At 36.6% G+C, this 26,230-nt stretch overlaps 2 protein-coding genes across 5 annotated transcripts in view; both read left to right on the top strand.

The window, feature by feature from the left end:
* The window catches only part of PRR16 (proline rich 16), a 281,214-nt gene extending 258,946 nt beyond the window's left edge, over positions 1-22,268 (top strand). For 2 of the 3 annotated variants that reach the window (XR_006342695.1, XM_043912287.1), the window contains exon 3: positions 21,019-22,268. The gene's annotated coding sequence lies outside the window, so the exon portion shown is untranslated. Of the gene's footprint in view, positions 1-540; positions 893-21,018 lie in introns of those variants that run through there. The other variant, XR_006342696.1, reaches the window with a different exon arrangement.
* Positions 22,269-23,408: 1,140 nt separating this feature from the next.
* The window catches only part of LOC122699862 (protein FAM170A-like), a 309,029-nt gene continuing 306,207 nt past the window's right edge, over positions 23,409-26,230 (top strand). For both annotated transcript variants that reach the window (XM_043912283.1, XM_043912284.1), the window contains exon 1: positions 23,409-23,809. The gene's annotated coding sequence lies outside the window, so the exon portion shown is untranslated. The remainder of the gene's footprint in view (positions 23,810-26,230) is intronic.

Below are 26,230 nucleotides of genomic sequence, written 5' to 3'. Positions count from 1 at the left end.
CAAAGATTTTTGGTATATTAAAAAATATTTTGTGATAGAAGCTGGTTCAATTAAGGAAAAAATTAAAAACTGGAATAAAATATGCCAAAGCTGTAATATCAATTGCCTTTTAGTCTCAGAAAGAGTGATATTTTACCTCTTCTTTTTACTGTTCATACTTTCGAAGCATTTTCAATGTCCATGCATTCTTTCAAAATTAAATAGTGCATTAGCACTGAAAAACAAGTATAAGAACATCTTATATATCCACGTGCTACATCTTTACAGATTTAAACAAGGTGGGAAAACTCAATGCTGTGATCTGCCCTGTACCTCTTGTGCTGCTAATTATCTGAACACACAATTAAGAAAGGGCCTATGTTCTTTAAGTAGTATTAGTTCAAGTGCTGAATTAATTCTATGCGAATTGCTTTTAGTGATTGAGAATGGATGACTGCTTTTAATGAAATCAGTATTTCCTGGTATTATTTAAAATTTTTATTTTGTCATACCTTAAAAAGCTACAAAGTTTCTTTTTTCTCTTTCTCACAAACTGGTCAGAAGACATTGTGATCGTGGCATTCGTGCAGTGTACCCAGAAGGAATGGTTGGACTGAGTGAGTGAAGATTGTTTAGCTCCTGCATCGTGCTGCATCACAAAAGGCATTTTGCAGTTAGCACCAGACACCATTGTTTTCCACAGATCACAAATCCCAGAATATGTTAAACTCACATCAGACTGTTCTAGTTATAGCATTTATTGCCTGTAAAGAAGCTTCATGGTTCCCTACATATTTGTTTTAATTGTGTAACTGTGAGGTCATTCATTGCTACCCCTGGAAGTCATATGTAGTGAAGCTTATGAAGCTATGACAAACCTAGACAGCATATTGAAAAGCAAAGACATCACTTTGCTAACAAAGGACTGTCTAGTCAAAGCTATGGTTTTTCCAGTAGTCATGTATGGCTGTGAGAGTTGGACCTTAAAGAAGGCTGAGCACTGAAGAATTGATGCTTTTGAACTGTGGTGTTGGAGAAGACTCTTGAGATTCCCTTGGATTGCAAGGAGATCAAACCAGTCAATCCTAAAGGAAATCAACCTTAAATATCAAATTTTGATATTTAAACCAAAATGTACTTAGAGGTTTTGTGAGAGGGACGGCGTCTTTATAGTTTACTTATCAACATTTTTCTGGGTAAGTATGGGTTTGAGATAGCTCTAAGTATGCTTTCTTACAAGATACTGGTGTAGTAAATGTCTCCCACTGAAACAGAGAAATGTGATCAACTTTTTTACTTAGACTTAGATCATGTGCTCCATTCAGAGTTGATTCTCACCCATATCTGTTAATGTTAGATTCCTATGTGAAAAACAGAGTCCCCAAATCACAATGGTTTTAAAAACGAAACATCATACAAGTTTGTTTCTTAAATATAAGTTTTGAGGCAGATGAGAGCTGATATGGCACTCCTGGTCTACAAAGTGAACACTGAGTTTCCTTTCAGCATTCCTTTTGGGCATCTCTGACAAAGCATGTTCATACTAATTGTGTAAATGTACAGCCAGAGCTCCAGCCATTAAATCTACATTCCAGGTAACAGGTTTGAGGAAAAGGAGAAACATTAAGAACAGTATGGGGCAACTTCTCTTTTATTTATTTATTTATTTTTCAACTTCTCTTTTAAAAAGTTTTCCAAAGGCTGCCACTCAATACTTTCACTTCCATCCTCTTTCAGCTTTGTTAGATGGCCATATATACCATCAAGATAGTGTTTATTCTGCGTGACCAACTGCCTAACTAAAAGATCAGATGTTCTATGTTAAAGGGAAAACACTATTTCTATCAGAGTACCTGCTAAGAGTTAAGGGGAGGAGTGGCCCCCACAATGAAATGGATAATATATCAGGAAACAAGGAAATAAATACAAGGAGCAAATAGATTTCTAGTATACTGAAAATAAGACTAAGAAATATGAATGATAATAAAGAGACGAAATACTTGGTTCTACAGAGCAAGAATGGGGACAAAGAAATGGCAGAGAAGAGAAAAACAGGCTTTATATTAAGTTTTCAGGATCTGTATTATATGAATATTAGCAGATTTTTGTATCTGATGCCAATATATCCCTTAACTTGCCCATAAGTTACAGATTTCCCATTATAGTACTAAATCAAGTTAACATTTTCCATAAGAGCACAAACATGCTTATATTGCAGATGGAACTATATTCAATTATTAACTAACTTTTACAATACTTCACTTCTTTTCTAGTTGATGTATTTCCTGTTGATATGAAGATATCAGTTTGTTCCTTACTCAAGTTTGAGGATTTAATTTCTTAAAGCGAAAGTTAATTTTGTAAAAAGGAAGATGAAAAAAATAGATAAAAAGCAGCTGCGGTGATATAATAACTTTAGTGTCTAATTCTCAGTCATCTATGAAAAATAGAAAATTTTCACTCTTACAATGAGATTAGGGAGGTAGGAGAATATATTGAGTTGTACCTCTCAAAATAGGAGATTGAAACACTGGCCTTAACTGTTTCTGTTCTAGAAAATTCTCCCATGAAAACATTTTTCTTTGGAAAGAAGAACAATTCATGGATTATACTTTTGATTTGTATCAAAAAGTTATCACTTTATCCCAGGTCATTCAGGTTTTCTCTCATAGTTTTGTGTTTATCCTTTAGTATCTTTGCAGGAGACTGGTTCCAGGACACCTATCCCCCCATCACAGATACCAAAATCCAAGGATGCTCAAGTTCCTCATGTAAAATGGCATACTATTTGTATATAACTTAGGCATGCCCCACCCAATGTATACTTTAAATCATCTCTGGATTTTTAATACTCTTAATACAATGGAAAAGCTCCGTAAATAGTTGCCAATGTGGCAAGTTCAAGTTGTGGAGCTTTCTTTAATTTTTAAAATATCTTCAGTCTGAAGTTGGTTGAATCTGAGGATGTAAAACCTGTTGATAATAGAGGCTAATTATATCAGATTTTCTTTTGTGGAAATTTTACAAAAGTGCTAGTCATTTTCTATAGCTGTAATTTTCAAATGGAGCAAATATGCCTTCCAGTAGATGTTGGATAAATCCTGGAGACATTTATGATTGTCAGAACTGGGGGTTGCTAATGGCACCCAGTGAGCAGAGGTTCACAATGCACCTGCCATTTCCCCCTTCCCTGCTATCAGTGAAGAATTATCCAACCGAAATGTCAGTAGTACAGGGTTGTAAAACCCTAGTTTATTTGGAAGAAAGAATATTCCCTATTGACACTAAAGATATATCTCCAAATATATATATATATATATATTTGATTTTTAAAAATAATACATACTATGTTTAAATTTGCACAACCCTAAATCAAGGGTTGTACAAGATGAATTCCATGCAAGGAATAGAATACATGAATTTAGAAATCATGAATTTAGAAAGCTGTCTATGAATTTAGAAATTGTAAGAGAAAGATTACATAGGTGTACATCTGCCTATTTTAAGTGGTAAGCCCATACCATTTATTTGTCTAGAGGATTTTCTGTTCAGTCACTGAGTCGTGTCCAACTCTTTGTGACCCCATGGACTGCAGCATGCCAGGCTTCCCTATCACCATCTCTCAGAGCTTGCTCAAACTCATGTCAAACTCATTGAGTCAGTGATGCATTCCAACCAGCTCATCCTCTGTCATCCCCTTCTCCTTCTGCCTTCAATCTTTCCCAGCATCAGTGTCTTTTCCAATGAGTCAGCTCTTTGTATCCGGTGGTCAAAGTATCAGGGCTTCAGCTTCAGCATTAGTCCTTCCAATGAATATTCAGGATTGATTTTCTTGAGGACTGACTGGTTTGATCTCCTTGCAGTCCAAGGGACTCTCAAGAGTCTTCTCCAACACCAGTTTGAAAGCTTAAATTCTTCAGCCCTCAGCTTTCTTTATGGTCCAGCTCCCACATCTGTACATGACTACTGGAAAAACCGTATCTTTGACTAGATGAACCTATGTGGGCAAAGTAATGTCTCTGCTTTTTAATATGCCATCTAGGTTTGTCATAGCTTTTCTTCCAAGAAGCAAGCTTTAATTTCACGGCTGCAGTCACTACTGAATTTATTTATAATGTCAGAGAATTCTAGTGTATTAATCAGCAGTTTTCTTCCCTCCAGTGAGCCACACTACTGTTTCAAGTGCTGTTTCCCAGCACATTCTCTAACTGTACTGCATTAAGGCATTACATTCGTGGAAATGAAGTTTAAAGATTCTCAACGGAATCCCCTATAATTAATAGAAATAATATCAACAAGTAAAGTTCCATTTGGAGAGCCTGTGATTTAAGAAACCAGACTTCCCACCTTAACAAACATTTCTACAATTTACACAGGAATACAGTAAATATTCTTTGTGATACATGTTGCTTTGGTATTTAGTGCAATGACATACTCTCTACAGTTAACAATGCATTTCCTTAAAATTTGTTCCTTGCCTCTTTTCCTATCTCAGAAAATGACATTACTATTCATCCAAGTCACCACACGAGAGAGTAGAGAAAAATCTCCCTCATTTCTTCATTTTCAACTTCAGTCATTTTGCAGTTCTGTCCATTCTACATCCTAAATTTTGTTTGAATCTCTTCCTCTTTTCTCAATCCCTTATGCTGTTTTTTTTCAGTTCAATATCTCACTTTCAATTGAAATACCTCCGTAATGGACAGCAAACCCTACCTCTTATTTTAGGTCCGCTCTATTCCATTTCATTGTACATGCACCTGCAGAGCCATCCTTCTAAACTGCAGATATGACCAGCTCACCTTCCAGTTTAAAACACTGACGGGTCTCTTTCTGTTACTTACTTGCTAACATCCCCCCTTCTGGCTTTGTCTCCTGTTATTGCTACCCTTTCTGGAGGTAAGGATTTAATTACACTGATTTCTCACCATCCCTTTATATGCTTTTGTGACTCTGTCCCTGTGTTGCTTGAATAATTTTCCCTCTCTTATTGAATGCCAAGGAAGCTGACTTCAAAGTCTTCTACAATTCCCTCAGGCAGAGGTCATTGTCCTCTAATTTCTGCTCAAAAATCATTTGGTACTTCCTTTAATATCTTCACCTTTGTTTTCCAAGGGCCTTAAGCCATTCATGCACCTATGAACATTTCCAATAAATGTTTCTGTAATGGGACTGACAGTACTATGTAAAATTCAAGATGTTGCTTGGTGCTGGAACATCGTAGTCAAACTCTGTCTTTGTTGGCCAGGCTAAATAATGGAGGGATGATGAATTCACGGGGGGGATGAAATAAAAATTTTACTATCAGCTCTTAAAAACTGTAACTTTCATTTTAGCTCTCTAAAATACTATTATGAGTAGTATAGAACATTGTTCTATGTAAGAACAAGTATTATGTAGTATTATCTACTTGTTCAAGTAGAACAAGTATTACTCTCTTTTTAACCACAATTCTTATTGCTACTAATGAAAGAATATACAGTAGCTTTATTGCAGTTAATTGCAGAGGGCAGGAGTTCACAAGTTTTATGTTGGGTGAATGAACAAAGTAACACCATTTAACTTTTTGTGTTAAGACATTGAATGACCGTGAGTCCAGGGATGCTGGTAAATAGCCTATAATGCACAGCATAACCTCCTGACCCTCAAGAAATAATTGTACAGACTAGAATGTTAGTAATGCCAAGGATACTAAACATTGCACATATTTTATTAAAGATGAACCTGGAGGCTGTTGAAATGTATGGGGCTGTTTACATTCACACTAAATTGCCTCAAGCTTCTCAATTTTTATTGTATATACCATGAGGCCTTTTTAAAATTATACCCATCTCCACCCCTGAATCCAGTTTATCCAGAAGCACACTGGCTTCTGGGCCTCTATTATAGTTAGAATTCCACTGACAATGCAGAATTGAAAGTGCAGAAATCATACATGCTGTCTGTACATTTTTCCTGAGGTGAAAGAGGGAATATTAGAATAGAATATATTAGACTTCAAAAGTGCCTTGAGAGTCAAATACTGAGACTATTTTTGGTTTAGTCATTATTGAAAGAATGACTGAATTCTAAATATAATATATTAGTGGTACTTTGATAGTATAGTTTATGTCTTTTTGAATTAAAGAGATATGTCATTGAATTGTATTTGTGAAGTATCATGGCAAATAGTGTTAGGGTACCTGGTACCTCTCTGATTAATTTCAAGTTTAATGGCAGTGAAGACTGCTTGTCGTTCAGTTACTTGTTTCATTTACTAGGGATCATCTGTTTTCTGTTGGTAATATGGATGTATACATATGGATACTCATAGTTTCTAGTTCCCAATGGTGGCAAGATCGAAGTAAAGATAATAGGAAATTGACCTTTTCTCAGGTTCAGTGAAAAATATACTAGATACCTGCCAATTAAAAAACTTGTAACATTCTTTTACTCCTCTAAAGATGAGCAGAAAAAATTTCATACGCTGCATATGCTGCATTTGCAAAAACTTTCCAGAAATACCATTTTAATGTAGTTGGTGGAAAACATTTTGCCCATCCTTGAGCTAACAGTATTCAGTCCTGTGTGCCTAAAATGCAAAGCATTTTGGAAGACAAAAAATGACATTTAAATAGAATATATTTTATTTTGCCTTACTTTTGTTTTCTTCTGAGTACAATGTTCTAAAAAGGGAGATGGAGACTGGAGGTAGCCTCCGGGCAAGGGTAACGAGATGTTTTTTTCAAGTCTAGTTACTTCAGCCTGCATGCATGCATGTGCATGCTCAGTTGTGTCTGACTCTTTGTGACTCCATGGATTGTAGCCTGCCAGCCTCCTCTGTCCACGGAATTCTCCAGGAAAGAACACTGGAGTGGATTGCCATATCCTTCTTAAGGGTATCTTTCTGACCCAGGGACTGAATCTGCATCTCTTGCGTCTCCTAAAATGGCAGATGAGTTCTTTTCCACTGCGCCACCTGGGAATCCCAGGAACTTCAGAGACCTTAGTAACTCAGGAGAATCTCTGATTTCCTGTTCAGACTATAAAATTGCTTTATTCAGCAGATTTTTAATGGCTAACCTCCCTGTCCTTGACTTCTAACCCTACCTGTGCTTAGGGAGAAAGACTAGTTAACTGATTATATGAGGTTAATAAAAATGCAACCCATAAAGTTCCACTTGCTGTTTCACAGACAGCATCCTATCATTTATTTAAAAGCCAGAAGAAACAACTGCCATATCATAAAAATGAGAGCAGCATTTTATTGCTTGTCTGGAGAACTTAATTGTTGAAAAACATCAGCAGATATTAGAGGGGGAAGTATTGGTATCACTTGTTTCATGTAATAAATTAAAAACCTGAAATGAATGTGGTTTGACAGAATGTTTAAGCAAGGAGGAGGGAGCAGTGTTAGCATTTTAATTTTGTTTTGATTGAAGATACTTTCGTTCCACCATGAAAAAATCATGCCATTCCTCCAGCATGCCTCATTTCCAGGGAAACTCAGTGACGTATGCACGTGTTAACATTAGTTTCAGCAGGCTTTAATGCACTTACACAAAGGAGTTTTGCCAAAAGAAAGGATAAATACCACAGCCATTCATTTCACAGTGCTCTCCAATCTGGCTGCAACTGTTTCTCTAAGCAGCAAGTCAGTGAATAAAAAAAGGAAATTAAAAGGAGGGGCAGGAACAAAGGGATTTAGGAAGAAGAGGGGTTTTAAAACCTTCTTGGCTTTAAAGAAAACAATTCAAAATCATTAGCAGGAGTGATCCTGTTTAACCCAGGCTAAGGAAAACATTATGAAAGCAGAGAATTTTAAAAAACAAAATAAAACAATATAAACACGAAAACAACACTGTCCTCTGAACACCATTAGTGAAGATCAAGGGGAGCCACGGTAAGTAAACATCCAGGTTTTATAGTTAAATTCCACCCGCCCCCCAAGTTCCTCAGATTAAGAAGTAAATATCCTCATTTAGCGTGCTTTTCTGTGTTCACAGAAAAAGACTAAGTGTACTGCTGACTGTTTTTTCTATATTGCTTCCTTAAGCATTTGTTTACACTTCTGTATTTTTTTTTACCATGCACTTTATTGCCCTAAAGTAATTACATATTAGAAAAAATTCATAACACTTTGGTTGCAAAAATGGCCAATGTTGTTAATAAGAGCAGAAGGATGGTTATTTTGACTCTGGTTTTATTTCCTGAGAAATCCACGACTGTGGCCTCATCCAGCTGTGGGAGATGGAGCACCAGATGATGGCAAGTCTCCTGCGGATTTATCTCCCCCAAAGTGTATTTGTCCAATGATTCTCTATGTGAAAAGGAAAGATGTCAATGTTGCAAAATCATTTTTACCTACGTTCTCATGTATTTTCTTCATCAACTCTGGGAGGTACATGTTAATGTCTTTTCCATTAAAAAAAAAGTGTTAGAATATAGTTGATTTGCAATATTGTGTTAGTTTTGTTGTACAACATGATTCAGTCATATATATACCTATGTTTATACTTTTTCAGATTCTTTATCTATATGGATTATTACAGAATATCGAGTAGAGTTCCCTGTGCTATAGTAGGTCCTTGTTGGTTATCTATATCGTATATAGTATTGTAAGTAATTACATACTAGATATATAAGTATATAGTATTGTGTGTTTGTTAATCCCAACTTCCTGATTTATCCCTCCCCTCCACATTTCCCATCTGGTAGCCATAAATTTGTCCCCAATATCTGTAACTGCTCTGTCAATAACTTCATTTGTATCACTTTTTAAATTAGATTCCACATATGAGTTGGAGAAGGAACTAGCACCTCACTCCAGTATTCTTGCTTGAAGAATTCCATGGACAGAGGAGCCTGGTGGGCTACAGTCCATGAGGTCACAAATAGTCAGACACGACTGAGTGACTAACCCACACACCACATATAAGTGATACTATGTGATATTTGTCTTTGCCTGTCTGACTTTCTTCACTTAATATGATAATCTCTAGGTCTATCAATGCTGCTGCAAATGGCATTATTTAAAAGAAATGAAATCATGCTATGTGATTTTTTTTTTTTTGGACCGATGAGGAAATTCTGTCTCAAAATCTTTCTTGTCCTTATGAGCACTGCTGTGTGGAACTTAATAATGATCCTCAGACTCCAAAACCATAACATCATACCAGGCACTGTGTTTAGAATTTGCAAGAATTTGCTAGTTGATCAATCCATGCACAGTTTAGCATTAGCCAAGTTGGTGGCAATCTTGAGTAATCTAGTGATTCACTTGTGCCCCTAATGAGCAGAGGAAAAATATTTGTAGAAAGTATTCTTCAAGGTAATACTTCCACCTTCAACTGAAAGGATGAAATAAAAGTACTTTTTTTTCACACAATTTACTCCTTTCCTAAGGAAGATTTTAATTATGATATTTAATTGTGTCATTTATGTGGAAATAATAAAATTTTTTTCAAAAGGTTGACAAAAATATCCACAGTCTAAGGTAAGCTTTTAAGATATGTTTTTGAAAGTCTTTTATGATATACATATATTGAAATAATTATAAATATCTCATTAATATCTTATAGTATTACCACATTATAGTAACTTCACTATTAGAAATAATATCTTTCAGAACACATAATTTCCATCATTATTAAAAACTATGTCATAAAACTGATTTCCACTGAATTAAATTAATTGGCAAAATAATTGAAAAACACCCTTTTCAAACTGATAGGATTCTACATAGATAAACACCTGTGAAAAAAGAAAGCTACAGTTTAAGATAATAACAAAGTGTTTTCTGCTGTGTGGGTGCAAATATTCTATGGATAAGAAAACTTCTATATTTTTATTTATATTTAGTGCTAATTTTCTTAGAGAATTTCCCCATATTCAGTTGTCCAGTACTTATATAATATGGGCTTCTGTGGTAGCTCATCTGGTAAAGAATCCACCTGCAATTCAGGAGACCCTGGTTCGATTTGTGGGTTCGATTCTCCTATCCCTGGAGGAGGGATAGGCTACCAAACTCCAGTTTTCTTGGGCTTCTCTGGTGGCTCAGCTGGTAAAGAATCTGCCTATGATGTGGGAGACCAGGATTTGATCCCTGGGTTGGAAAGATCCCCTGGAGAAGGGAACGGCTACTCACTCCAGTCTTCTTGCCTGGAGAATTCGGTGGACAGGGGAGCCTGGCAGCCTACAGTCGATGGGGTTGCAAAGAGTCGGACACGACAGTGATTTTCACTAACACTATATATTATACATGAATTTTACAAAGTATGTCCTTATTTCAGAAGGTAGTGTTTGCATGGCTAGTTTACACACTAGATAAAGATTCTATTTTTCTATGTAAAAGAACATCTTAGCAAGTAGGCACTAATAATTTACTTATTAGTGATCATTTGCTAAGATGTTGCCATGTCATGTAAACTTTTTAAGGTATTTCCTTATAATCCTTATATAGTTCTGTGCATTGTTCTTATGCAGTTGCTTTTGAATTAAAAAAACGAAGTAACAGAACATAATAATAGACAAAGCTAGACATGTGCTTGGGCCTATTCTGAATTTCAAAGCTTAACTCCTTAAGCTTGGAGTGGGGCCAATGAAGCAGTCTGTTTTGGACAACTTTCAATCAAGGGTGTGTGACCATCGCAATTGCATAGGGCCCTGTCTTCAGAAGCATCCCACCCCAACCCCCGCAATGTGCCCACATACCGCCTTAAGCTTGGGGTTTACTGCTTTGCAGTCATTGTCTTGTGATTTTTATCTTTGAATTTTTGTTGCATAAGTAAAGTCTGATAGGATAATAGAGCGTGTTCTGGGGCTTGAAGCTTTCCCTCAGGTGTGGTTCTACATTCACCACCCACCAGGATGAGCTCCAGACTACCCTCTTCCCCCCACATGCCCCAAGATCATCACTGCCCTTTGGCTTGGTGGATGCCAAGACACTGGCAGCTATGTGATGTGCTCTGATTTGCAGGGTAAAGCTTGTGGGAGTCTGCGTTCAACCTGTCTCAGAAGAGCATGACATTATATAGCACACAAAATAAAGAAAGACTGGGGAGGAGAGGACAGATCTTTTTTTCTTGCTTTTTGCACAAGGGACATTCAGTCTATTTTTCACTGGACTCTGCATATTTTGGAACTAGATTTAGTAATTTCGAAATAATATTATTGAATGTCATGTCTGATACACTAGCTCAGATGAGAAGGGAAATTCTGAGGTGCGTGATATTTTAGGGTATCAGGTACTTATTTTAGAAAATGACATCTGGCCCTAAAGGCTTAAATATCACCTCTCTAAACTGTTGCTTTGTCAGGCACATACGTACTTACTAAATATCCTCAATAAGTCCAGCATTACCTAGTTTGTTCTGCTAGTGTGTCCTGCTCATGGAATTACAGATTTCTTAGTCAGTATCTGCACTGCTCTGGGATATGAAAAACAGGGTAGCTATCAGAGAATCACACTTATATTTTAGAAAATGTCATAGATAATTCATAAGAAATTAGTTGTGCCAACGTAAAACGTGATGCTGGAATTAGCAGTATGATTTTCTTCATATCAGAATAAACATTTTCAAGGTAATTTTCTCAGTACTCATAGTTTGTGAAGCATGAAATAAAATGTTACGCCAAACTGGCTAGATGTTTAATGGAATGTAAAGATGACAATGAAGTACATCCATAACTGGCTTTTCCTAGTTTAATTGTTTTAGAACAAGTTATATGTGTATCTGTGTAATAACTAAAACAATTCAACTTTTTATAACTTGGACCCAATACATGGGCAGAATATAAAGCATACTACATGAGTGAGGGGAAATAGCACATAATGTTTTTAAAAGTCCACCCAAGTCTTTTTATCTGTGTACTGAGAATGCATCACCTACATTCTCTTTCAAACAGGTAACATTCATTGCTTACCTATCTTTTGAGAAAAAGATTGCCTCAGAATTCTTATCATTAAAAGGTTTTCGAAACTTTTTTTTTTTTTTGCACATCTTCAAAAAAAACCCCACAAAACTCTGTCCAACTTCTTTTGCTATAGTGGCTTGTTTATTTTTGTTAATTCTTTCTGAAAGAGAGTTATTTAATCTCATTCAAAATTCTCACTTGCATCAGACTTTGTTACTGTAGGCATATTGTGATTGACAACTCTGGTATCATCCAGAGGGGACTCGGGTGTTAGTTACATCTTCAGACTATAGGACAAGATGAAGGGGGCACACAGTTTTCCCTTAAGCCTTCTCCTGACTATGCTTAGCCTTCTATACATCACGGAATATTGAAGCCAATTACATTTTTATAAATGCCTGGATGAAAAAGAACCTGCATGTGTACAACACCCACTACTAGTTTTAGGCTCAATTGGACAGTCACTCTCACATGACCCTAATAGGCCACACTTGACAATGGTTCCCTTAGAAGGATATAATGCAACAAACAAAGTGAATCAGTTGGGCACAGTCAGGTGATTCTTTAACATGACAGTTCCCACACGTGTCTGGGGCTAAAGTCTTTCTCCAGCACTGTGAAATGACAGCTCAGGTATAAATATGAGATCATGGATAAGGATATGACCTACTCTAACATTTCCCATGTCCCAAGTAGGAATCAGTATCTTTTATAATAGCCCATAAGCAAAAAATATCACCAGTTACAAAAATGTACCTCACTCAAGAAATTCTACAAGGTATTTATAGTCATCCACAGTCCCCCCAGACCAGATTCAGTTTGCAAATCAGGGCTTATTTTTATGATAAGCAACGTAGCCTGATAACACAGCTGACCTTCTACCAGTATTAGGTTTCCACGGTAACTAAGCTAGAAAGTTAACTCAAGGTCATAGTTCTTTTCATAAAGAAGGAGGAAATATTTTTGCCATCCCTCCATTCATATTAGAAAACACAAATATTAGGAATTTGAATTACCAAACAGGTCTTATTCTCTGACTTACAATGCAATAAAATTCAAAATGACAGCTATAGTGTAACTCAGAAAACTGAAAAAAGAGTAATAAAATGTTCTCAAGGAAAGTAGATAAGAAAAACTCATAAAGATAAAAACAAAATTAACAAAAATTATCAAACTATAAAAAATGAAGATTTGATTAAAGACAATTTGTTTTATTTTGAAAAGAATGTCAAAATAATTCTTTTTGCCAAATGTCTAAATTTGTTAGGGCTGGTGTTAACAAAAATACTAGACTGGGTGGCCTAAACAACAAATATTTATTTCTCACAACTGGAGGCCAGGAAGTCCAAGATCAAGGCACCTGCAGGTTCAGAGTGTGGTGACAGCCCAATTCCTGGTTACTACTTCTCCCTCTACATCTTAAATGACGGAATGGATGAGAGCTCTTTGTCATCTTCTCTTTAAGAGTACTAATCCCATTCGTGAGGGTTCTGCCCTCATTACTTAGTCATCTCCAAAAGGCCACACTTCCGAATGACATCAGATTGAGGATTAGGTTTCAATGTATGAATTTTGGATGGACACAACTACTCAGTCTATCATGCCATTGAAGATGAGGAAGAAAAAAATAAATGAGGAACATTAGGAATCAGAAGGGAAAGCATTTAAAGGGTTTCTATGTTTCAGTGTAGGTAGAACAGTTAATTTTATAGAAAAAATATAAATAACCAAAAGCCTCAAGAAACATTTAAAAAAAACAATAACAAGAGAAGAAAACAAAAAGCAGTCAAGACTTTGCCATATTATAGGCATAATAATAAAAAAAATTTTATGAACCACTTCTATCACTAACATTGTTTTAACATTTTACTAGAGACACTAAACAAATGAAAAAAGACAAAAATAAAAACCACAAAATGTCTAAATTTGAAAAAAAATGAAACAGTATTTATAGATGATATGCTTACTTATCTTGATAATCCAAGCGAATTGGTGAAAACCTATTAGCTTCATACCACCCTTATGTCAGAAAGTGAAGAGGAACTAAAAAGCCTCTTGATGAAAGTGAAAGAGGAGAGTGAAAAAGTTGGCTTAAAACTCAACATTCAGGGGGGGTACTCTTTTGCCCCCTTCTGATGCCTATGTCAGAAGCTTTCTCTATCTCCTTTATACTTTAATAAAACTTTATTACACAAAAGCTCTGAGCGATCCAGCCTCGTCTCTGGCCCCGGATTGAATTCATCTCCTCCATAGGCCAAGAATCCCGCGTCTCATCATTCAGTAACAACCTTTCATCTTGGGGGCTCGTCCGGGATCCTTCAGGACAAGATGGGAGCTAACAATTCCAGCCTCACTCCTTTGAACTGTATCCTGAAAAACTGGGATAGATTTGATCCCCAGGGCTTAAAGAAGACACACCTGGTCTTACTATGTGATACTGCATGGCCACGATACTGAGGCAACTTACTCCGTGCTTACTGAAGCCCCTGGCCCACTTTCTTCCCGATCCGCTTCCATAATGGGACTGTCTGGAGGAGCCAAAAGATGGGCCCGATAATCTATGTGAGCCTACTTCTGCTGACTCCAGAAATCCTGAGTCTGCCGTTTGATCCTCAAGACAATGCCTTCCTGTCCTGGGCTCACTCCTATGCTGCATTCCACAATCGGTCTAACTGCTGGGTCTGCGGAGCACTCCCCTCTTCATCAGTGGAAGGCGTTCCATGGTGGACATCTCCACTTCAAGGAAAGGACTTTCTCCAAGTCTGCAAGTAACTTCAACAATCGCATGTGATACCTCTTCTTAAACTGATGACATCTAACAACCTTAAGATGGACTGATGTAACTATGGACATAATGTGACTTTTCATTTTGATTTTAACTTGGTTTAATGACTATTTTGGCTTACGTCTGTAACTGTATAATGGGGTTTTCTAACAGTCTAAAAGCTTTTAATTTACAAATAGTTGTCCAAGCTCCTATGAGTGCCACAGCCTCCTCCAACTATTACTTAGAGCCCCTGGATCAGACATCCTCACTATGAGGATTAGGAGAATATGTTGCCTCACCAATTTAGGGACAACGCCCCTTGTCAGCTCAGTTATGGAATGAGAACGACGCCCCTTTTCCCTAGGCAACATAATTCTCCTAAAAGAAAAGGGGGGAATGAGAGAGTCATTTCCTAGGCAGGTTGATAAGAGGTCTAAGGGTCCCCAAGGAGAGAGAGGTCTGGGATATTCAAAGAGGAAGAAAGGACAAACTTTTACTTTTTTTCCTCTACATTCCTTAGGATTATATAACAATAATGTATCCTGCCTGAGGACAGTCTTTGGATTAAACCCTCTGGCTAATTCTGTTATCTTAAAACATAAATTATGGGAGTAGGTCTGGTCTTTACAAGGATGTATCCTGCCTGAGGACAATCTTTGGATTAAACCTTCTGGCGAACTCTGTTATCTTAAAATGTAAATTATGGGAGTGGGTCTGGTGAGGTCTTTGCAGCCTCCAGACATTCTTTGGATTCATTGGAGAGTATATAACTCCATTGCTAATACTAGCAAAGGGGGTACTCTTTTGCCCCCTTCTGATGCCTATGTCAGAAGCTTTCTCTATCTCCTTTATACTTTAATAAAACTTTATTACACACACACAAAAAAAAAAAACTCAACATTCAGAAAACTAAGATCATGGCATCTGGTCCCATCACCTCATGGGAAATAGATGGGGGGACAGTGGAAATAGTGTCAGACTTTATTTTTTTGGGTTCCAAAATCACTGCAGATGGTGACTGCAGCCATGAAATTAAAAGACGTTTACTCCTTGAAAGGAAAGCTATGACCAACCTAGATAGCATATTAAAAAGCAGAGACATTACTTTGCCAACAAAGGTCCATCTAGTCAAGGCTATGGTTTTTCCAGTGGTCGTGTATGGATGTGAGAGTTGGACTGTGAAGAAAGCTGAGTGCCAAAAAATTGATGCTTTTGAACTGTGGTGCTGGAGAAGACTCTTGAGAGTCCCTTGGACTGCAAGGAGATCCAACCAGTCCATCCTAAAGGAGATCAGTCCTGGGTATTCATTGGAAGGACTGATGCTGAAGCTGAAACTCCAATACTTTGGCCACTTGATGCGAAGAGTTGACTCACTGGAAAAGACCCTGATGCTGGGAGGGATTGGGGGCAGGAGGAGAAGGGGACAACAGAGGATGAGATGGCTGGATGGCATCACCGACTCATAGGGCATGAGTTTGAGTAGACTCTGGGAGTTGGTGATGGACAGGGAGGCCTGGCGTGCTGCAATTCATGGGGTCACAAAGAGTCGGACACGACTGAGCGACTGAACTGAACTGACTGAACTGATTAGCTTCCCTGGTGGCTCAGCTGGTAAAGAATCCACCTGTAATGTGGGAGACCTGGGTTCCATCCCTGGGTGAGAAGATCTCCTGGAGAAAGGAACTGCTACCCACTCCAGTATTCTGGCCTGGAGAATTCCATGGACTGTATAGTCCATGGGGTTGTAAAGAGTTGGAAATGACTAAGCAACTTTCACTTCACTTCACTTCACGTATTAGTACCAATAAGAGAAAGTAATTAAATTAACTAGGTATAAGGATATTTAAATATTCAACATGGTCTTCTATACCAGTAATTAACACAAAATATGATTTAAGATATTTTATCAAAATAGAAACAACAGCTATATACTATCTAGGAATAAATTTAACAAAAAATGTTAAAGATGCCTATGAAGAAAATAGTACTGAGCAATCTAAAATGGAAGTCTAAATAGTTGTGATGATCCAATAAGTTTCTCATATTAATACTTTAATATTGTAATAAAGATGTCAATTCTGCCCCAATTATATTATAAATCCCATGCTGACCCATAGAATTTTAAAATTTTGCTAAAAGACAGACATCTGAATCTGAATGTATACTGGAGATGACTAGCGTCCAGAAGTACATCATGTATGTATGTGAATTGTTTAATGATAACAATAGCATACCAAAATACAATAAGATTTAGATAATTCAGTAACCATAGTTAAAATAGTTGGCAACCCATTTGGAAAATATGAAGTTAGATTCATAAGTAATACTACAACAAACAAGTTAGGTAGATTCAACCAGGATGGAGAAACTTTTTCTATAAAGGATCAGATAGCAAATACGTCAGTCTATGTGGATCCTACTCTTTGTTACAAATAGTCATCTCTATAGTGATAGTGCCAAATGGCATGGGGATAGTGAATTTGGCTTCAGGTTGTAGTGTTGACCATGATTTAATCTCACCAGAGCCAGAATGGCCATACTTGGAAATTAGTTAGAGCATCTACTTCATTAGGGGCTTCCCTGCTGACTCAGCAGTAAAGAATCTGCCTGCAATGCAGGAGATATGAGTTCAATCCCTGGGTCCAGAAGATCCCTCGGAGAAGGAAATGGCAAGGAAATTTCCCTTGGAGGATTCCATGAGCAGAGGAGCCTAGCAGGCTACAGTCCATGGAGTTGTGACTTAGTGACTAAACCACCACTATCTATTTCATAGCTTGATATAATGATTAAATAATATGTGAAAGTATTTAGCTCTGTGTTTAGATATAAGAGAAATCTAAGTTTTTATCCTCACATTTTCCATGCTTGGCCTAATATCTACCTTAGAAGAGGTACTTCATACATTTTTATTTGACTTTATCTCGCTGCTATTAGTTTAACAGTTTTGGGGAAATAAGACAGATTTTATTGAAATGACTTTGATCTCTTCGTAGTTGCTACTTCTTAAAATTAAGCAGACTCATGAAACATGACACATTTTCCCACAGTTTAAAATATTTTAAATTATATATATGTGTATGCAATATATATTTATATACAAATGCTTATTTATTTTAAAATTTATGTATTTATATTTAATAAATATAAAGGAAAGAATCATAAAAATTACAACAAGGTTCACATAGATATAGAATCATGACACACTTCTGTTTGGACAAAATTTTTGTAATATTTTCAATTTTTTCTTAGCATTATTTGCTGTCATTGACATTTTAAAATCTTGTTGTCCTTGCTGTGTAGAAATGTTCTCAGTCACTTAAGATGCTACTTACATAAAGTAACTTGACATTTAATGACTCAAAGACTAAAAATTTTAAAAAGAATGAAGCAATTAACCCACCAATCTGAAGAATGGATCAGAAAACATTTCCATGAGCACTTCAGCTTATTGATTATACAAGATTTTGGTATATGTTATTTATATTTCATATTTCAATGCTGAGTAAATTTATTTAACTTGTGTAATTGTGATGGTGTATTATATGTTTCCATATTTGAAGCAAACATAAAAAAAAAGAGAATGTTGAGGTTTAAAAATGTTTGTATTTTAAGACCTGTAATAAGGAAAATTAATGAAAATTTTTAATTGGGAAATTATACACAAAATGTTATTTGGGGCTTTTCTTTAGTGGGAGGAAATACTTGAGTCTGAGATTAACAGATTGAATTCATATCTAATACCATACAGTGAAAGGCCTGGATATTGGCAATACATCTTCAAAACTCAGTTAGACTTAAATGTATCCCTTAATACCAAATCTTAGAATCTAATCGAGGACTTAGACATGTACTAGTTACTGAATAGAAGATTTTATTCTCTACTTTAAATGTATGATCACTTAGGGCTCAGAGGCAGTATCTGCTTCCATGAAAACCTTGGTGGAACAAGGAAAGTTTCATAAATAATGTTTGCTGTTATTGTAAATAGGTAGAAAATGAATGAAACCCTATCCCAATGAAGTAAGAAAGAATGAGTTATTTTTCTCTCTTCAGTTTGCCACTAAGAAAGCATCTGCAACTGGAATTATTAGTTATTGCTTTCAGCCGATGGCTTTGACATTGCTTTTCTGTAAATGTCTGCCATATGCTTTCCCTCTTCCCTTGCATTGTACCTTCTACATTTCCTCCAGCCACTCTTCTCATCACAATTCTTCAGTTGTTCCTAATACATTTAAGGTAAAAATCTAAATATTTTCACATAGAATAAAAAGACATTTTTGGCCCCTGCTAGCCTCATATTTTCTCCCTCCACTTCTATGCTATACAATATTAAAGGTACCACACTCTCGCCTGCTTCTGCACCTTTGCCCATGCAGTTCTCTCTATTTGCAGTACTTGCATTTCATAATAAATAGCAATGTATCACTTTTGCAAACTCCAACCCATCCATCAAGTCTCAGTTCAAATGCCTTTTTCTGTAGGATTCTGCTCCCATGCTCCCATTTGTTATTTTAAATATATTTTATGGCACAAGTCTTCTTTTACTGCGACTATTACCATCTGGTACTAATCTCTTTGGGGGCAGGAGATTACATTTTTGAATCTCTGATTCCTAGAGCATATTTGATATACAATGGATGGTGAATACATATTTTAGAATGAATAATAGATTGTTTTACCAGTTTCAATAAGCTGTAATAAATAATGATGTAGCCTGCTAAGGAGTTCTATATCACAGAGCTATGAAAATACAATTGATACATTGACTTTTGTCTTGGTCCCAAGTACATGAATTATGTTCCTATATATTTGTAGAAAGTCACCTTTGTGTATTTTGCATACTTTTGATAGTAAAACTGAACGTTTAATTATTGTAGAACCTTTGCTAATACATTAGTAATTGTTTGAATGCCAATTTCCTCTAAATAAGCAAAAGAAAAACATATATAAAGGAAATTTATATTTCTAGGTAATACAAAAATGACACAGGCAGATACAAGCCATGCTGTACTGAGTACAGGTTAGGCCAGTTCAGTTCACCCTCCTCCACTCCTCTGTACTGATACAGTCTCGCATCATCTTAAACAACTACATGACAAAAGCTTGTCTTCTATGACTTCTCTTTCATAAAACATCTTTAATGATGAGCCAGATTAAGTCCTCAACACACATTTGCTAATTATGTTGGGTGACTTCTTTAGTTTTAAGCTTAGAGTTGAGTGAGAGCATTATTATTTCATTTTGATTATTTAAATTATTTCATTGTGGGACTGTATCTTGGTAGTTGAGAGTAAAAATGAAAATAATTCTAATTCATCCAATAGAATGGTAATGATTAAGGGTCTCTCACAGAAGGACTAAAAGATTTATGCTGTTGTCTATATGTATGTCTGTGTATTGGAGAAAACATCTTGAACTTGGGCCTCACCTACCCTTAAATGAAAAGGTTTAAAACAGGGGGTTCTCAGATGAATTTGAGGGATTAAAAATACACTTAAAACCATTACTCTGTGTCTCTGAGATTTATAATAATTTGCTATTCAATTATGGCAGAAGATTTATTTTAATACCTTTTGGGATCTATGATAATAAATTATTGCAAGAATATTCTCTATTACATCATAATGTAAAGAGAAGACCATCCTTGCTCGACATTAGTGGTGCTAAGCCTATTTGATATCAGGAGGGCAGGGTGAAAGTTATGGCTAGGTTTCATTTTCCAGTGTTTTTGGAAAAATTTATTCATTAATTACAAATGTGGATATAAGTTATTTTAAGGTGCTAATTTGAAAGTACCATAGATTCTAAAGAAAGGCTAGTTCTTGGGCAGTTGTGGTACATCATGAAAAAGGGTGTCTTTTGGCAGTTTTATAATATATTTAGACTATATAAATTGCAATGAAACATTACATTAGGCAAAATGTTTTGAAAATACTGTTTGATTATTGAAAATGAAGGCTCTACCTTAATAGGTCTGATTTCTTCATTAACTCTTTTTTGAGGGTGATGCATGTTGAAAAGTTTATTGTCTTAAAATTTATGAACTATTTTGAGAACTTGGTACAAGTGGACAAATTTATCCTAAGTTTTAAAAACTGTCAGAGGTAAAGGAAGATCTTTTAATTGAAATATAAACATGCTGCTACTAAATTTTGATGACTATTATCAAATATTGTTTTTATATATAAAATTTAAATGGAATATATGTTCAAAATATGATTATACTTTTAAAGTAAAATCCTTAATAATTCAAAGAACTTTAAATTGCATACTACTATCAAATTATTTCTTCATTTTAAATAATTTTTATATGCTTTATTAAATTATAGTTGCTATTTAAACTGATATTTTGTCTTTTGTTTTCCTTTTTCTGACAGCTCCTTCAGGTTGGAAGGAACACCTTTATTTGGAGGCATGTCAGTTCATTTTTCGCACTTCAGATTCATCATTATGACTTCTTGAGGCCAGATCTAATTTTGGAATAACCAGAAAACTGTCCATCTTGGAGCAGCAAACCCCTCAACTTGGAGCACAAATGATCACTAATATGGTCTGCTTAAAACTATCTGCCTCTAGTCTGACAGCCATGAGCAGAGCCCTGGGGGCAAAAAAAAAGCCACAGCCTTAAATGTCTTCACTCAGAAATTACCAAGAAGATTAAAAAAAAGAAGAAAAGAAATGAAAAAGCAAGCCTACAAAAAACCAAAAAGCAAACAAACAAAATTCATCTCACTTTATCATTGAAATTATCCCCAGATGTGAACCTCCCAAAATTTATATTTAGTAATTAAGCCAGTAAATTATACATTGATGTATCATTTGGGAAGGTGAAAGTATAGAAATAGGTGTCTATAGCTAGAACTACTCAGCATTTCAAAATATGTAAACAAAACAAAAACAAAAACATACAACAAGAACTGAACAGAGGAATATTGCCTCAATGAACAGTATAAGGACAGAATGTTTCTGTTTGCAAAGAGAGAGGACATCTGTCATCTTGTGTACACCTTCAAAGCCATAATGGTGTCAGAGTATTGTTGTCAACTGCTTGAGAAGTTTCTGCATTCAGTCCTTCACTCCATACTGGTTGAGAGAGGGGAGGTCAGTTCTTACTGATTACTTCTCAATGCACTTCTACTATTTGCACTGTCACTTCCATTCAGGGTAATGATGTGTGCTGTTATTTGCACAGATGGTCCCATGAATTTTGAGACCACAACAGTTCCTTGCGGAGTCCAAAAAGGAAACATGTAAGAATTCTCCAGGCATTGATTTCTCTTTCTTCTATAAAAAAAAAATCAGTTATAAAAAAATGGACTTGTCTCAGATTAAAGAACAACTACAGAATAATAATGAAAAAGCATCAGGGTGGTCGAATGAATGAAAAGGGATCAAAAATTGTTTTTTTTTTTTTTTTTTTTTAGTGAGGATCATTTTCTATCATTAACAGCAAAGACGTCAAATACAGTGAACTGTACACTAAAACATTTGTGTTGAACATCTATTTGTTCTCTTACTTAACAAAATCATTTGTAATTTGTATTTGACATATAAGAGATTTTTATAGCCATTTATCTATGCCTCATGGGGAAATGTACTAGACAAACAGCATTTTCAGTTTATTTTTCTAAATAAATGTGTTGTTTGTATTATTCGTAGTTGCTCATTTGATTTGTTTTTCATTACCTGGAAGATAAGTTTTCTTTGGTTATAGGCAAGCTTTTGTCATACAAATTCAGAACTTACGGAATACTAAAATTTCAAATATTTTGTGGTATAAAATTGTGTTTTCTATTCCCTAAACTCTGAAGAAGAATTGATACATTTTTCATCAGAACTTTCTTGTCAAGGGTTATTTTTAATATTCTAGTTATGCTATCTGAAGTTAGTTTTAAAATACTGAGAACATTGCTGGAAAAGAAAAAAAATTTTTTTATCAATAAGGATGTCCTCTACATTGTCTTCTTGAAATTCTGCTCTAAAAGAAGATTATTTATATATAGGCCATTAATCATATCTAATGAGTCCTCAGCCCTAATCAGAGGTCTGCTGAGAGCTTCCATCATTGTATGTAAAAATGACTAGGCAATTATACTGGAGCAAAAACAGTGTTTCACCAACAAGGGCTTATTGAGTGCCCACAAAGTTCTCATCCTTACTTGCAACTCATCAGCTGGAGCCTGTATTTATGATCATTGCTATCACCACTAAGTAGTCTGCAGCTCCCACAAATTATTCTTTTTTAATTGGAATATAATTGATAAAATTATGTTAATTTCAGGTGTATAACATAATGATTTGATATCTGTGTATATTGCAAAATAATTACTGAAATGTCTAGGTAACATCTGTCAGCACACATAGTTACATACTTTATTTCTTGTGATGGGAACTTGCAAGACCCTTCTCCTAGCTCCTTTTAAATATGCCGTAGAGTATGGCTCCCCACTCCAGTACTCTGGCCTGGAAAGTCCCATGGACGGAGGAGCCTGGTGGGCTGCAGTCCACGGGGTCGCTAAGAGTTGGACACGACAGAGCGACTTCACTTTCACTTTTCACTTTTATGCACTGGAGAAGGAAATGGCAGCCCACTCCAGTGTTCTTGCCTGGAGAATCCCAGGGACGGGGTTGCACAGAGTCGGACAGACTGAAGTGACTTAGCAGTAGAAGCTGTAGTATTATTAACTATGGATATGTCTGTGATGCTCTGGAGAGTGGAAGACATAGCACCGGTCGTCTGAGGTCTTTGGAAAGGATTACACTCAACCCTTAGATGAGTATTTTAACACCTGTTAGTAAGTGAACAGGGTCCTTTCATAGAAAGACTGATCTGTTTCTGATGCCTTTTGCTGTGCCCTGGGGGCGGTAGCCCTTTAAGAACTCCTTTTCCGTTATTGAAATCTCCTGGGACCCTCAAGCATAAGCCCCAGTGACCACCAGAGCCAAGGCAATGTAGAAGTGTCCTCTGGTACCAGGCCCAAAACTTGGGTTGCTGGACAAGGAGATAAGTTCCTTTAGGGGACGCACCCGGGAGCTGCAGCAAGGCAGAGGGAGAGCGCGAAGACGGCCTGTTTAACCGTCTTCGAACAGACCCACCCCAGGCGGTTCTAGGCGTTAAGCTGTGCTTTGGACCGGAAGCCTGCCCCTCAAGCCAAAGCTCCAGGAGAGGTAAGTAGGCCTTTTTCTCAGAAAGACTGGTCTTTCATTCTGGTCTCTGTGCAGTGCCCAGAGGTTGGTAGTTGGCCTAGAAATGGTTCTCTGATTGAGCCCAGGATCATATAGACCCTGGCCTCCAGAGCCAGGCCATTAACGGATGTTCCCCTGAACGGCAGCCCACACCCCTCTCCCCAAACCAGGGGCACCAGAGGTAAGTTAAACTCTCCTCTGAGAGATATTTATGTTCAGAAGGCAGAGAGTGTAGAAGGTGCTATTGTGAACAAAGAAAAAGAAAAAAAAAAAAAAGCTTAGAATTAAAAAAAAAAAAAAAAGATGGCGTCTGCTAGGTAAAAGGAGGCAGGGGGTGGAGCATATAAGTGGCTCCAGCTCGGGAAAAAAAAATCACCTAAGCAGAATGTTGGCGAGGACCCAGAAAGCAATGCTTAAAAAAAAAAATAAATAAAGTGCCTGCTGGACAGAGCAACAGAGCAAGGAAGAAGGCCTGTTGAAGGCCGCGCCACCAGCCAGCAGGTCCCTGAATGTGAACTCAGTTAGATGCCTACCCCTCAGGCTGATGCTTTAAGATTAGCCAGCAAGACTGGAGTCGTGTTCACTTAAATCTGAAGTTTCTGGGTTGGCAGCCTGTGCATTGAACCCTTGGTCAGGTGAGTCAAATGAACCATTTAAAAGCGTTCCTCAGTTTGTAGTCTTGTGGAGGTGGGTTTTTTTAAAGTTAGATGTTTTGGGGCCTCCTTTCTCAGCTGCAGGTCTTAAAAATTGAGGTGCTTAGTGTGGGGTTCAAACCCTTTGTTCCACAGGGAGAAAAGCTCCTGATTGAGTTCACTCCAGATTGTGGGGCTCTGCTCTATGAGTGGCGTTTATGGTGAGATTGTGTTCCCCCCTCTCCCACCAGCTTCCCTGTGGGCTTTCTCTTATTAGCCTATGCAAATGAGTTGGTTGGTTTTTAGCTTTTCTTCAGAGGAAGTTGTTTAGTAGGTAGCTACAGATTTGGTGTGTTTGTGGAAAGAGATGAGTCTAAGAGCCTCCTGGGACTCCTGCATCACCATCTTGTACTGGAACCCCCAATAACCACAAACAAATTATGTTTAACAATTAAAAGAGTAGGTGTTTAGGTTTATTCCCAAAGTATGATCTGAAACTAAATTTTCATTGTATTGTTCTTCACACTTAAATTGATTTACTCTCTGCAATCTCTCTTGGTAGTACTTAGAGTATCCTGTAACATAATGAAGAAAATTAGTTTGTCACACATGATTTCAACTCCTGAAAATGAAGACATTGTACATGAGAATAATCCAACTAAGACTCCGATTGCCAGTTCTTGTGGGGTGTGAGGCACTAACATATAGATATCTGGACTCTTTCAAAGTCTTTTAAAATACATGCTGATTGCTGTGAGCTGTGAATTATTTAAAACTGTAAATAGAAAGCTACTCTCCAAACATCTAACAATAAAATCTATTAGGAATGAATGTTAAAAATTACAGTTCTTCATTTTGTAAGTATTCATAACAGTACACAGTGATATATCTGCTGTAGTCTATGGAGAACCTCTAAAAGATTTTACAAAGATGTGACATAACCAGGAGTGCAATTTAGCAGGATAACTGGTAGTAATTTATAAAGGGAATGAGGTTAGGGAAGATGGGGCACAGACCAGAAAAAAAGCCCCAAATGTTCCTTGAATTAAGTTTATTTATTCTCTTCAACTTAAGTTAGGTTTACTTTCCAAGTGATTTCACTTGTCTATCACTGGATCTTCTTTCATCCTCTTCAAGAGGGTAGCTTTGCTGTCTCCACAATTCAGTATTAATTTTGCAAAATCTATTAAACAATCTTTAGTTCCATGAAAAGTACAACTTATACATACTGTCAGAGTTGAGAATGTCAGTGTAGGTAATCTCTGCTTCCTTGCAGTTGCTTTTAGAGTACAGGTGTGTTACATTTGCATGCCCCTCTCCCCTTGCTGGCTCAACTTCATGTAATTATCAGGTTTATTAACATGGGTAAGAAATTATCTTCATTTACTAAGTGCTCACTCTGGAACGTGAATTGTGTTGAGCACTAGCAAAAAACAGATTACCAAAAAAGATGCAGTTGATATTTTAATGGAATTTAAAATCTAGTTGGAGAGAAATACATTGAACATGTAATTTCACCAGTTAACAAAAAAAGTCCAACTATACTAAGTTCTATGTAGAAATGTGTGCAATATGTCCAGACCATGTATCCAGTGGATCTTACTCAGTGAGGGAAGTAAACCTAGGAATAAGATCTGAAGGGTGACTAAATTGGTAAAGGTGGCAAAATCATGGGCAAAGCAGTGAAAAGGGGCATGAAAAATAGGATGTCAGACCACCTGAAAACAATTAGCTTGGAGCAAAGGGTAAAAAGGGTAGCGCAGGGGAAACT

The sequence above is a fragment of the Cervus elaphus genome, chromosome 9, assembly GCF_910594005.1.
Source record: "Cervus elaphus chromosome 9, mCerEla1.1, whole genome shotgun sequence".
In the NCBI taxonomy this organism is placed as follows: domain Eukaryota; kingdom Metazoa; phylum Chordata; class Mammalia; order Artiodactyla; family Cervidae; genus Cervus; species Cervus elaphus.
This window is presented reverse-complemented; position numbering and strand designations above follow the sequence as displayed.